The sequence below is a fragment of the Furipterus horrens genome, unplaced genomic scaffold, assembly GCF_987537825.1.
Source record: "Furipterus horrens unplaced genomic scaffold, mFurHor1.1.pri manual_scaffold_11, whole genome shotgun sequence".
NCBI classification, from domain to species: Eukaryota; Metazoa; Chordata; class Mammalia; order Chiroptera; family Furipteridae; genus Furipterus; species Furipterus horrens.
Window position 1 is genome coordinate 76,219,872 of NW_028327181.1, and position 15,099 is coordinate 76,234,970.

Genomic DNA, 15,099 nt, shown 5'->3' on the forward strand with positions numbered 1-15,099 from the left:
CCCTTCCATTTTGCACTGGGACCGCCCAGTGACGTAACCAGTTCTAACTAGAGACTTCAACAGCTCTGGTTATCCAATGAGCGGGCAAAATGGCAGCCTACTTTCCTAGCCCCACCCACCTCCTGTGTTCACCCATAGGGCTCTGCAGGACAACTGTCTGCTGAATGCTTGTGGGGGACAAAAACATGCCTGTGGCTGTCCTTGTCCCCATGGAGTGTGCAGTGGAGTAAGACAGGCCCACAGATAACTAGCCCTGAGAAGACTGCCAATAAATAGATGAGAAGGAAATGCTCTCACACACCCAGCAGTGAGGATCAAGTTGGCTTCATTGGAGGACTTATTTGAGGGGGTAAGAAAAGACAAACAGGATTTTAAAAAGTGAAAATGAGGTGGACTGAGGTATAGAAACCTGGAAAAGAAAAACCCCTGTACATGATCAAGAAGTAAGGTCCAGTCCAGTCTGGCTGGATTAGAATGGAGAACTGGGAGACAAGGATAGAAATATGGTTTAAGAGAACACATTGGAGACCTGGTGCCCTTTGCTTATATCATCATTATTGCACTCCTCGTGGCAGCGAGCCTGTTTGTGTGGCCGTCTTTGCGCCGGACTGCACTATATCTTTATATCTTTATATCCCATGCTTTTTAGCCTAGTTAGGTCATAACAGGAATTCAGGAAACATTTACTGAGTTAATAATATGGATGATCTAAACTGTTATCCTGGGCCCTGGCTGGTGTGGCTCAGTGGATTGAGTGCCAACCTCTGAACCAAAGGGTCACCGGTTCGATTCCCAGTCACGGCACATGCCTGGGTTGCAGGCCAGGTCCCCAGTTGGGGGTGTGCGAGAGGCAATCACACATTGATGTTTCTCTCCCACTCTCCCTCCCTTGCCCTCTCTCTAAAAATAAGTGAATAAAATCTTAAAAATGAGTAAGTAAATAAAAGAGCTGCACTAAAGGAAAAGTTTCTAAATGCTAAAGACCAAGTTGTCAAAAATAGCCACCTTGGACTCAGCAGGTCACCTTGGACTCAGCAGGTTCTCCAGACTCAGAACTATCTGGGCAGCCTAGGGGGTATGTGTACCCTCACCTTGCTGCAGACCCATTAGCGGGTGATGGGGAAAGTTGAGCTGGATTTAGAAAGCTCCCTCAGAGGGTTCTGCTGCATACTCATGTTTGGGAGCCACTTACCTGGCTCACCTCACACTCACCCCACACTGGACAGCCCCTAGCCCACCTCAAACAGGCAGGGCAACTCTTCTGAGCCTTAAAAGGGTGATTTCAGATTCCAGTTTTGCTTCCACGCTGGCAGGGAGTCTAAGGCAGGCAGATTGGCAGTTGTTCTAAGCATCATCCCCCACCCATATTGGGTGATTACATGAGCCAAATATAATCATTCACAACCCTTGTCTTTACAGCTGGCATGTCACTTAGCTTAATTACAGCGCACTGTGGCATTTCAACTTGAATCTAAAAAAGCAATAAAATGGATTTTGCATATTGTTAAGAAGGCAGTGAAGACCTTGGAACTGCAATTTACTAAGTATTGCTTTCAATTATTTTGCATTCTCCAGCCATGACTCTACCCAGCAGCCTGGGAAAGCCAAACAAGCAGTGTATCACGTGGAGGGTATTTCTTACCTCTTGCATGCACACCGTGTGCTGGGGAGGTGGCTGGAGGCTCCTAGAGCTGCCTTGGTGTGGGAGGGGTTGTGATTGTTCTAAGCACACATTCTTCCCATCAGGCACCTGCTAATCATTCTTCCGCCAAGACGCTCTCAAACCATGGGCTCTGACTGGTCTGGGGTTGACCTTCAGTAAGAGACTCCCTTCCTTTTTACTCTGGAACATCTACTATCCATAGAAAGCATGAGGAAAGAAGTGTGGGGAAACAGAGCAAGTCCTTTAAAAATGTAGGGTTGGTGACTGGTTTCTCTGGCTCTTGGATTTCTTTTCCTGGCTTATTTCCTGGTTCCTCTTGACCTTTGAGAATGTACTTTTGGAGCAGCCATTTTGAAGACAAAAGCTGCTTTCCCATACCTAGCAGTCTTAGGAATGATAATATAAAGCACCCCGTGCATCTGAGAAAGGCAGAAGCAGCAGGAAGCTGGAGCAGGAAGTGCTAAGATAGATCCCGCTTGCTGTGAGCAACATTGATGGGCATAGTATATAATTGGGAGCAGAATGCCAGCTGCCTTGGCAGTTATGCCAGGCCAGTTATGCCAGGCGGGAGAGCAAACACCAAAATCCTGTTGGCAAAGCCAGCAGAGCCTTCACACAGTGGCCAAAGCAAACAGGGGCTGAGGCGGGCCAGCTGCAATGAGCTTTCACTTCCACTTGGATCTGGCAGAGGGCGAGACAGAGCAAGCGGAGCCCACATATCAAGGTATCAAGTAGCCATGGGGATGCTTATACCCATCCCTGGGTTGCTCTTGCTCGCTTTGCCAAGGTCCGCTTTCAGTCTGGCACAGGCCAAGGAAAATCTGATAATGATAAAGCATTTCATGTGTGTTTGTTTACTTTTCACGGCCGTCCTGTGGGATCAGTATTATCTCCATCTTACAGGTGAGACAACTGAGGCTGGGGAGGGACATCAAAGGCAGAGCCAGGGCTTAGTGTGGGGGGCTCTGACCCAGTGTCTGCTGCATTTCTCATTCCCTCCACCCTTCAGCCTCTGCACCCAAACTCGCCGTGTCAATTCCCACAGTTCCTTCGTGGGCAGAGCTCCCACAGTCTAAATGGTCTTGAGTTCTTTTCATTTCATAGCTGAGAAGCAGAGGCTCAGAGGAGGGTGGGGAATATTTTTGTTTTCAGACCAGTTAGTTTGGCAACCCCGATTCTGTCTGCTACACCCACCAAGAGAGAGGCCCAGTGAAATGAATATGATTACAAGTGTTTTCAACTTTTTTACATATTTCAACAATTCACCCTCCCCTCTTATTTAAATATGAATGATCTGAACCAAGATCTCCGATTTTCTTCATATTATAATTTGGTTGTATTTGCACATAGCCTGAATAGACCCTCTTATGACCTGCCACCTCTTGGTACCTACGAAAATTCATATCCCTTGTCTCCTCATTGGGAAATTTATATTTCACGGAGAGATTCACAGTAGCTATATTTATGTCTGATGAAGGGACTGGACTCCTGTTGAGAGAAGAAAAGCCAACTTTCCAGATTAGCTGAAGTTTCTTGATTATTCCCCAACATCCTTGTTTGAGGAAAGAGAAAGACAGGAGAAGACAAGAGTAATCCTTCAAAGAGGGATCCTTCATTGAACTCAAAGGACCTTATTATACCCAGTCCTTTTCACCTAGCATTCTGATTTGCTCTGCTTCTGGGGACCCCCTGCAGGGCAATGCCATTCATCAGAAGGGGCCTGGCAAAGGGAAGGCGTGATAGCAGCATGTCCTCCGTTTCCCGGTTCCTGGAGAGAGGACTTAGAGGGCAGGGTGGGGGTGGGGGTGCCCAGGAAAGAGCGAGCCAGTGAAGGGCTGGTTCGGAGGTTGTGTTGGAGAAGGTGCGCAGGGGAAAGGTGCGGCGAATGTGCCCGGAATTGGAGATAGGACGCACGGAGAAGAAAACCTCGCTCCCCACCACCCAGGCCCGGGTTGCTGTTCCAAGCGACCCAAGGAATAGCGCTGAGCCCAGGGTCTGAGTGGAGAAAAACCCCGGGTCGACGGTCACTCCCTGCGTGCTCCCCCGACAGCGAACCTCGCACGTGCTGTCAAGCCCGAGTGAGTCCCTGTCTGGAGCAAGGACCGGTGATCCGGCCCCGCGACTGCCGGGCCGAATGAATTCCGCGAAGAAGCCGGGCCTTCGCCCCAGCGGGGTCCGAGGAGGATCTTCCTGGGACTGGAAGAAGTAGGACAGAGGTTGGGGGAGCTGCTCCCGAGCTCTCAGTACAAATGCTCGGGGCATGGCCCGACAGCCATTTACTAGGCATATTTGTTAGTTTGTCACTCCGTTCCACACTTCGCCCCAGCGGCTCCCGCTGAAATATCCCAAAGTCGCAGAGGTATATTTTGTTCCCTAAGGGGCGTGCAATTGGCTTCCTCCCCTATTGACTTAAGAATACGTGCTGTTTATTTAGCGAGTATTATGTGCCAGGCACAGGGGCAAAGGGCTTTCTGAGCTTTATAGCCCCCAAACCGCCCGATGAGGGTGCGGGGGCTGCCATTCCCATTCAGAGGCCATGGTTGCTTGCCCTTGGACTTCGTGCTCCGAATTCATTTTCAGTGTGAGGAACAAAGCTGCGCTACCCAGGGTGGTCACCTCCGTTCTGTCACTGCTTCCACAGGGCCTCCAGAGGAAGTCAGGGTGGGAATAGCGGTTACCCCCATTTTACAAAGTGGGGAACTGAGGCTCAGCGATGTCCAGGTCTTAACTAGTCCCGAGACCAGCTCCGAGGAAGGCCTTCAGCCAAGCCGCTCACCTAAAATGTTTTCGTTTTTGAAGCCAATTGGCTACTGAAAATGCACGCTGTAGTGAGTGTCTCTGCTACGATTAACTAGCATCTACCTCCTCTCAGAGACCTTGGATCTTTTGGTGTGAGGGCTACCTGGACCACAGAGGAAAGGGAACTGAGTCCTCTCTCCTTCTTTCCTTCCTTCCTTCCTTCCTTCCTTCCTTCTTCCTTCCTTCCTTCCTTCCTTCCTTCCTTCCCTTCTTCCACCCACTCAGGGGGCTGTGGAGAAGAGTGGAGTTGTTTGTGATTTTTTTCCTGTGAGTGACTTCTCAGTCACTCTCTTCACTTTGCTGGGACTGGGTAGAGGGGAAGTGGCCAAGGGTTTCTCTGGGACATAGACAATTGGAACCTTGGCAAGGTTGAGAGGAGGTTGAGGCTGGTGGGACATTTTTCTGTCATGAGGTGCTGGGCTACAGGACTTGATTCTAGCATCATCTCTGTAACTGTTAGGATCATCCCTCTTTTACATGCTCAGGGAGGTGAAGACACTTGTTGGGGCCTTACGCTGGTGGGCAGTGGGATCAGGATCTATGTTGGATCTGTTGGAACTCATCACCCCTTTCTATATGGCTCATGGTCCAAGAATGGTTGTGAATTGGAAGACAAAGCAGGATCCCTCCACACCATCTTCAGCATTAAAATTGATAACCATAGTCACCATGTTCTTAAAGTTTAGTGACCAGGTCCCTCCCTAAGGAGTGAGGGTTTCCACTCTTGCGCCCTTAACTCTTCACAGAGGCCCAGTCCTCCCTTCAGAGTGATGGCCTCCAGGTGATTGAGGGAATAAGAATCAGGCTGGTACCTCCCAGTCCTTCCCCTTGTCTCCCTCCAAGGCTGGAACCATTAAAAAAATTTATTGTTGTTCTATTAACAGTTGTCCCAATTTTCCCCCATTGCTCTCTGGAACCATTTCTAAAGTCCTATTTTCAAGCCTGGATCTGCCTGATTCTTTTCCAGCAGGAGAGAAATATCCCATGGGATGCATTAGCATGCCACATGGCTGACCAGAAGAAGGCCACCACTGGATTCCTGGCAGGAGAGAGAAAGATGTCAGAACCTCCCCTCCCCTCAGCCTCTGTCTTTTCCTCCCTCTGTCTCCCAAGCACCCCCTTCCTTGCCTTTCTTGTCCCACCAGTTTCCAAAGGGCAGAGGATGTTTACCCTCGGAGTGAGACTGGGATGCCTCTGAGGTCAGAAGCCTGATTCACCTGAGTCTGGCCCCCAACCTGGCCCCCACGAAGCAGCCCCAAGCTTGGCCATGGGTGAGGAGATTGAGGCTTGGAAATATCCCTGAACCCAGCCAATAACTGCCTCCACAGCCCCCAGCCTCCCTGACATTCTGGAGACCAGACCCTTCCTCCTGAAGGTGCTCTCCTCACCCTAGTAGCTGTCAGGTTGAGGGTGAGGGCTGAGGAAAAGGGACGCCATAATCCACTCCACCTGAAGACTTCCTGGCCTACCTGAAACATCATCCCTTGCCAAATAGCTAGTGATTTCTACCCATCACGCTTCACTCCCCTACCTGGAGGAGCGACTTCACTCTTGGGAGGAGAAGGCAGGAGGCAGAGGAAAGCCTAGAACTTGTACCTACCCAGTGACCAGGGGTTTGGTGTTCAAAGGTTTTGGAAATGACTCCCAGGACACGGTTAGGAGAAGGGGTAGGAGCTGTCCCCTCTCTTTTTCTCTATATCCTCCACCCATTTCCCTTTCAGAGCCCAGAAGGGGTTAATATTTCACCAGCAACCCCCTTCAGGTCTGGAAGCCCATTCAAAACTGGGTCTCTGGTTGTCAGTGGGGCAAGCTGGCCCCAGGCAGCCCCTCCTCACCTGTGCAGCCCCACCTCAGCGCATCTGCCCCAGCAAGTCTCCTGGCCCCACCTGACCCAGACACACTGATAAGCCCCCAGACGGCCAAACATTGTTAACTTCTTTGCATTTCTAGACTTCTCTCCCTGTCCTTTCCCCGACCCCGGGCTGAGAGGTCGCCCGGGTGTGTGTCTGTACTTCTCCCAAGAGCACCTGTGTTAGGCCTTTTGCCACACAGCCCCTGCCCCCATGCTTCCAGAGGGGGAGCCACCTTTCTGTGACACTGGATTGGTAAAAAAATAGTGTTCACTCATCCTCTACCCCACCACAACTCACCTTGCCCAAGTAGTCTCTGCCTTAGAAGAGCTACAGGAAACAGTAAAAAATTAAGAGAGAGAAAGGGGAAGTCGATGGCAAACAATGTCAACAATGATTTCAGGAATGGAAGTTTAAAATTCTTCTCAGCTCAACCCTGAGAAGGGAGGAAGGGCTGGATTGTCCACTGGGACTGCACAACCAAATGATGTCCTCAGTTTCTTATTTCCTGTTGCTTTTTAAAGTTTTGCTCACACGTGAAAAAGGGATCAGACTGATAGGAGACAGTGTGTACTCTCAAACACCTGGTGGCTGGGAAAGACCAGGATGATCGTGGTTTTCCTTTGGTGTCATGGAGGGTGGACAAAACCCACATGGGTCATGGCCCCAGGTTCGCAGACCATCTGTCCAGGGTGGAGAGAGCCGTGGTCATTAGAAGGCTGATCGGTCTGGCTGCAGCTGCTTGCTTCGGCACCCCCACTGCCACCAGCAACACTGGTTCTACCGTTAAATCCTTCCCTAATGCTCTTCTCCCTACCCTTTCTCCCAAGAAAGAGAAGGTTCCCAGAAAAAACCCTCTGGAAGATGGGCTCTGATGGAAGTGACAGGGCGTGGATGTGGGCAGTGACATCCTCAGGAGAGAGCAGGCTGGTCCCTGTGGTGGGGATGGGTAGGGACCACATGCCTTTCTGGATTGGAGCTGAGGTCTTAGTGTGGTTTGTGTTTAATTCAAGCAATTTTTAAAAGATAAATTGGAACATTTTCTACTCTGAAATAATACAGTAATGGGTGGGACCAAAAAGCTAAATATCATTTGGTTAGAAGTCAGGTAAGGCAGTCCCTAGGGCCTCTCCTGGGAGAGAGGTCTTTTGGCCAAAAAACAAAAATAAAAAAAGGAAAGTAAGTTATCTTAATATCTATTTTTTAAATCTTTAAAATTTGATCAACTAAACCCAGACCTGACTTTCAACAGTTCTGAGGACATAGAAATAAAACCTTGAAGAAATAGATCTCATTTTTCAAACCTTAAACACTACCTTGAGGCATTTGATGAGACTGAAGTCCCCTTTCAAGCTGCTAGCAAGTTCCTGGTGCAGACACTCAGTAAATGTTAGCAGTGTCTTCTGTCTTGGGTGGACCTAGATCCTAATGATGGAACTAGGCAGGGGGAGAATTCCCTCTTGACCTTCCCCCTACAGGTCTGCCTACGTTTGTGCCCAGTTTCTTGACTGGTGTCGCAGGTACAGTGAAATGGACGCAAAGCGTTCTGTCTTCCAAAGGATTCCTGAAAGCGCTGGCGATGGCTCATTGTGTACGCCGGCCAGCGGAAACTTCGGTGCGCTTAAACGGGGCCTGCGTTGTGAACAAGCCTGGGACCCGGAGCACCGCTCACACCGGAGTTTTGGGAGGCAGGATGGGGGGCGGGGCACCGAGTGTGGGGACCAAGCAGCTGAAGGGCGACTCTGGGGAGAGTGAGAGGCGGCTTCTGTGGCCACTCCGATCCCTCCAACTCCGACTCTGTTTGCCTCCCTTGACCCCGAACCCCAGCCTCACCGACCCTCCCTCGCTGTCCTACTGCTATGTACCTTGGTCCTCGAAGGAAAGAAGGCGCGTGGTCATGACTAGGTCCTAGCAGCCGCCAGGCTCACCAGCAGCTTTCTATCAGCTCCCTGGGAACTGGAGGCCGAGAGGACAGACGTCAGTCTTTGCCAGGGTGAAAGTGCAGGATCTCCAAAAAGCCCATCTGCTGGGTGTCTGGGGGGCCTTGTCTAAACCGCATCCCAATTTTCTAGTGTTTTGTAGGCTCAGGTTCTAGGGTGAGAGCCTGATGACTGCGGTGTGGTTTCCCCAGGGCTGAGGCTTAGAGCAAAGAGGCTGCCAGGGGCGGGGTGGGGGTGGGGGGCGCGGAGGTCTCAGTTCCGCAGGGATAAGCCCTTTTCCATCCCAAGCCAACCTGGGGTTTTCCTATGTTTTCTAATCCACAGGAGAGTCAGAGAAGAAGAGGATATGATTAAGAAAAAAACAAATCTCTTTCCATATTCCGATAAAGATGGGATTCTGCAGGAGAAAATCTAAAAAGGCGATAGTCCAACTTCTACACTCCATCCCCTCCGTTCTGTCCTCCAGGAAAAATTGTCGGGGAAACTCCAAAACATGTGGACGGATAGGTGCTAAATCCTCCAACCTTTACCTGTACAACCCTATTGACCAAACAAAACCACAATCTCATGTTTTATAAAATATGAAAAAATTAACGAAAACTAGATCAACAAAAAACAATAGAAAAATAGAAGGACATAAACAGATAGTTCTCTGAAAAAGGACATACCAATTGCTTCCAACACTATGAAAACAGGTTCAACCTCCACGGATATTAAAAATGCACAAGGCCTTTGATATGGACCATTTTCTAAGACTATATTATACAGATATACTTGCATACATGCACAGAGTATATTATATGCAATAACAGATAAAAAGGATGAGAAATTTGGAAACAGTCTAAATATCAATAGGTGCCTGGTTAAATAAATTATGGCACAGCAATACAATAGTCATTAAAAAGAAGAAAGCTTTAAAAATAAAATACAAAGTTATGTGTAAGGTATGCTGCCATTGTGTTAAAGGCGATATTTGTAAGGATACAGATCTGAGCACAGTGGTTGCTTCTGGGAAGAGCAGAGGTAAGAGGCAGGAGGAAGTACATACTTTTCAATGTATGTCTTTTTGCAACTTTTGAATTTTCCCTTTAGTATACATTACGTATTTTTTTAAAGATTAAAATCTGGAAATTATTATTCTAAAAGTGTTTATGTTAATTATAGAGGCAATAAAAGCTTATGAAAATTTTTGTAAAAAAATTTAAACTATATTTCTGCTTATTCAGGTCTGAGCTTAACGAAAACGTAGACTTCCCCCAGATAATTAGAACTAATAAAAATCAGACTATTGACTTAATTTGTTTTAAAAAATAAGCACAAAGTATTTTTTCTAAAGCAAATTTGCGAGGTTTAACTCGACCAGAACAAAGTTATGAGTCTGAGTAAAAAGACTTATTCCAGAGGAAAAACAGAACTAACTCTTTTAGCTCCCAACCCAGGTCTATACAACTGAGAACGACCGAAGAGTGAGAAGGGGAATTATTTGCAGCATTCAGACCAAAAATTAAGTCAGTCTCGGTAACCGTTCATTTTTCAAGTCGAAATAAATGCACTGTTGTGCGGCTTCCCGAGTTGAGTTCTTAGGGTCAGCTTGGCTCACTGGATCTTGGACGGTTTTACCCCGCCGGGCAGAGCCCACTCTTAGAGATACGGTTTCGGCCGCCACTTTCGCAAAGAGCCGCAGACGCTAGCGGGAGGCTGCCCGGGGATGGCGCCTCCGGAGGAACCTAGGGGCATCTGGGATGGAACCCGGACAGAAAGAAGTAGCATGCACCGTATCTCTGATGGGAATAAATGCTCCCAGAGGGCAATGCCTCCCTCTGCACCCCTCTGCGGTCTCCCCGTGCCCAGGTGAGAGTTGAGGGCAGAGACCCAGGAGCTCCTCGCTCCCCGACCCACCCCGACCTCTGGGGCCTGCTCGGGCAATCTCACCCAGGCGTTATTTACGGTCGGCCCGCTGTGCATGGTGAGATAGCCAGCAGGCCTGAGATTCTCACCTACGAGCACTGAGCAGCCCACCCTAGTTCTCCACCCCACCACACTCTCCCCTGCATCCCCTGCCTCCCGGGCCCAACCCCAGCAGACCCTCTGTGGATCCGCTGCTCCCACCCATGTCGGTTAGGATGACTCCGAGTACTTGCTGCGGGTGTCCCTGAAGCCACCAGCAGCAGACTCCAACTTGTGCAGGAGAAACACGGGTCTGGGGTCAAAACCCCTCCCCACAGCTTTGCCCAAATCCTCCCCTTCCTGCCTCCACTGGCATCTCAGCTATTTTCTGAGTCTCCCTGGCTAAAAACATAAGGAAACTGAGGCACAGAAAGATGAAAGAGATATGCTGGCACTGGGTTAGAAAGGAGATCGGGTACACGGTCTCTCGGTCAGAAGGATCCTTAGCAGCTTGGAGAATGAATTGTGTGGAGTAGAAACGCGGGTAAGGGTGGAGAACCTCTGGGTTAGGGAGGGAGTGCAGGAGGACAGGGAGATCCCACCATCCATGATCCCCCCAAAGAGCCCTGGGAAGAAGGTTTCTGACTTGTGAACCGGCAAGCCAAGCTCCTAGGCTGCTGGTGTCTCTTCAGAGAGCAGCCTCTCAAGGGCTGAAGGGATTCAAACATCACAGGAATTATAAACAGACTGGATTTATTCCCAAACTAGCCATTTCCTCCCTTTCCTCCTTTCTCGCCCTTCCTGACCCATCGTCAGTTCCCTCCAAAGAAACTGTTAAATGATAGAAAAATCCTTGTCAGCCCAGCAGGGCCCTTGGAATCTTATTACTCTGTCACCCCTCCCCCAGTTGGGTTCCACTTGACTTGTGTGGCTAAAATGGGGGGAGGCGGGCTTGGAATCTGAGTATTTGCCCCAAAGCTCCAGTTTTCTTTGTGTAAATAGTTGTAGCTCTGTCATACCAAGCAGGAGGAGATGACCAAGAATAAGATTAATAATAAAAATTAAAACAAAAATGTGTTGGCTTTTTGGGTAAAAATTGTGGGTCGATCTCTCTCTGGTCCTACTTCTGACCTATAACCTGATCAAGGAGATAAATTAGAATTGATAAAACTTCAGGATCACTCTAGGTTGCTTTGTGTATAAACAACAAACCAGAATGCTTTCTCTCCAATATCCTATCAGTAGAGTTTTCCCCCCGACAATGGGGGTGAGGGACAGGGGAATCTACTCCTAGATAAGGGCAAAGGGGGGCTGACCAAATCCCCAGGAGTTAACAGCTCAGATAAAGTGAAGATTCCAGCCAATCAATTATTGTTTGGTCAAAGTAAAGCCAAACAGTGGCTCTGGCTAATTTTTCCTGGAATTGGCTGAGCTGGCTGGTTATTTTGGCATCTCAGAAAGCCAACTTGGGCAGGTGCTGAGCTGGGTGATCTGTATCTGTGTCAACATGGGTTCTGGACAATTCCAACCCCTGCTTGCCTCCTGTCCAGCTGGCTAGGACTTCACTTCTGTTCTGCATGCATTTCTTTAACTATTTTCCATCCTTCTTTTCTCTATATATGCTCCCATCTCTCCTTCTCTCTGTCACAGATTGCATTGGTTTCTCTGGGGTTGAGGCGGGGAGGTTCCTCTGGACTCAGTCCCTTGGATCTGGTGAAGGAATTAACAAGTCACTAGTTAATTGACTCAGGTCAGAGCATCTGTGTATGAGGATGCAGCTGCCGGCTTGGTCCGGTCAGCCTACCTTTGTGCAGGCAGCGCTTGTGGGAAGTGTTTCAGATGTCTTATGGAGTAGATACATTTGCCTTTGTGGGAAGGGTGACCTTCCACCCTATGTATTTATTAAATTCCCACTTCCTCTGTAACAACATAAAAAAATCTTTTACTCCTGAAACTGAAAATTCAAATTGGCCAGAGAAGGAAGGGAGGATTTAATTTTGTTTCAATTTTCAGTCTTCTTGATCTAGCCATGAGCCCGGGGGGGGGGGGGTGTTCCAGGCTGACACTCAAGTGGAGACAGACTTTGCCTGCTATTTGGTAGGACCTAGGGGACTTTGGGGGCCAGCCAGGGTAGAGTTATGGGGCCTGGAGGGAGCTACAGGGTGTTTGAAATAAAGCTTCCCTTTTACAGGGTTTTTGAAATATAGCTTCCAAGTCAAGGTAGGAAATTAAAGGAGTCCAAAGGAAAAGAAAACCAGGAAGGAAAAAAGCTGGAGCTGGCCTTTCTTAGCTGGAATCTGGCCCTTTGCTAGAATCTTCTAAACCTAACTCAGGGGCCAAACAAAAGACTAGGACAAAACAAGCTATCCTGCTGTTGTTTTTTAAGTCTTCCCTTCCTTTCTTCCTCCAAAAACCCACACTGTCCTCTGGGACAGGAACCTAGACACGTGGCTGAGTCTCCCACCCCTTCTCTGGTTAAACCCTGGATGGGGGGTTGGAGGTTGGCCTTGGATCCCCCTGCCATTCCCCATGCCCACTCTAAATTGCCTTGGTCTGGGGTTTTGTATCTCCAGGTTCTCTTTAACCAAAAGGCTTCAGGTCCCCAGCCCCACTATCTCAAAAAGGTTTTTTAAAATGTAGACTCTTTGATGCTATGGACCAGCCCTGCAGGGTTACTGGCTCTGCAGGGATCCTGCACTCATTCTGGGAAGTAGCCTGTTTTGTAGATGTGGGGCCTGGAGTAAGGGGTTTTTCATTAGAAAGAAAGGAATATAAAGCCCAGACAAGAGCAACTCCATGCTGCACAGCAGGTAAGATTGAATTTTAGAGGCCCCAGTAGAAGAAGGAGAGATAGCTGTCAGGTCAGCTGAAGCAAAATTCAGCATCAATTTCTATTCTGCTATGAGATGGTTTCACATGTCCTTTGAAGATATTGCAAAAGAAGTGACTAAAATTTATAAATACATGTGTGTATAAAACGCCAGATTTTCTAAGAAAGAAGTCAGCCATTGAGAAAAGAAGACTCAATTTCTTCACACCCCGGCTGACAGAGTGAGCCCTCTATAAGCTAGAGTCACACATATTTCATGCCAAGACCTCCGAAGGATAAAAAGAAGTTTTGTGCAAGTCTCTGGAGAGGATCACAAGTAGCTGGTTACATTACTTAGGATGGATTTCATGCAATTCAGTTTATGAAGGCAAATTACATTTCACACATAAATCACCTTGAATAACCCAATAATTAATTAAAATCATGTTCTGCAGGGAAGAATTGATTACATTCGCCAGCTTTTTATGAGTTAGGTATAGCTGGGAAATGGAAAACGTGAGACATCGATGATGTCTGCACCGGCTCATGGAAATTCCTTCTCACTGGGTCCCAGAGAGCAAAGATGTGGTGGCAAAGGCATTGGCTTGGAAGGGTACAGCCAACTTGTTGCTGCCAGGTTGGACCCCCTTCCATTTCTGTACCCAGGACCCAGCCAGTGTTTCCTGGAGTTCCTCTTGGAGACAAGCTGGGGCTTTGGGGTGGTTGTTGCACCAAAGCTGGAAGCCCTGGAAAGAGGGAAGGGGGAGGGGAGTGAGGAGGGGGTTCAGGGGTAAGACAAAAATCCTGGCTCCTTGGCAGTTTCTAGGAAAGAGGAGTGGGCATCTTGGTACTCTTCTCTATACCAGTAAGTTCTCTCTCTGGGCACCACCAAGTACTTAGGGGGGCATGCCCATAGATATGAGGCCAGAACAAAGTAGTAGGCTGGTACCTCTTCCCCCAGGAGAAATTCTCACCTTCTCAGACACAGAGAGAAACAACCTATTAATTATATATATGTGGCATTCTTTACAGAGCCTTCACTTCCCTCATCTTTATCTCTAAGAACTGCCCTGTGTGGAAAGTTGGGCAGAGAGGATCACTTCCATTTTACAGATGAAGAAACTGAGGCTCATAGAGCTGAAAGACAAACAGCTGGCACAGTGGACCAGGGCAGGGACAGAAGTTCAAGCTCCTCGTGTCCTAGAAACTAGGAGGAGTAAGAGACGGCAAAGCTAGTTGGGCTACTCCACATTGGAAACAGACCATGCTCTTTGCTTCCCTTGGGAAGTGTGGAGGCTTCTGGGGCATCTCCAAAGAAGGAATTGGACAGTCTTGCCCCAATGGTAGCAGTTTTGCCTCTAGATCTAGGGCTGTTTATTCAGTCTTTGACACGCTCTGAAACCTGGACAACACAAAGACTCATCAGAGGATCCCATTCTTAGCTGCCTGGGAGTGGGAGAGGGGGAGGGAGAGGGAGGGAGGTCCCCCATTCCAAGAGTAACATGGGAACCAAAGGGAGTCAGGAAATGGTGGTGGTGGGGTGGGTGGTAGGAGGCTCTGCCAGGCTCAGCTCCACTTTCTTTGGAAGGACACCGAGAGAGCAGCTGTCTGCAGTGGGTGGAGGGGCAGGAACCTGTAAGAGTATGTTGTTGGGTCCAACTTAGAGAAGGAAATGTTTTTGAGGATGACCAATACCTTTTAGAATTGGGTTGACTCAAGCTTTTAAATAAATAAATGGTGTGAAAAAAAGAAGAGGAGGAAACTGTTATAGGTTTTTAAAAAGTTAAGAGCCATATCAACCAAATATAATGGTAGACTTTGTTTAGATCATGATTTGAAAACAAATTTTAAAAAGACAATTTTGAGAGAACTGAGAAAATTAAAACATAAAATTAAGGATTATGTTTAATTTTGTTACATGAGATAATCATATGGAGGTTCTGTTAAAAACAAAGAAAAGGAAAAGAAAAAAAGCCCTTATCTGTTGAAGATTCAAATAGAAGTATTTTTAAGTAAAATGATGTCTGGGATTTGCTTTAAAATATTTCAGAAAATAATAAAATAAGATTGGTTATAAGTTGGGAATTGTTGAAGCTGAATGAGAGGTATAAGGGATTATTATATTCTTCTATATATGTGAATTTTATATTT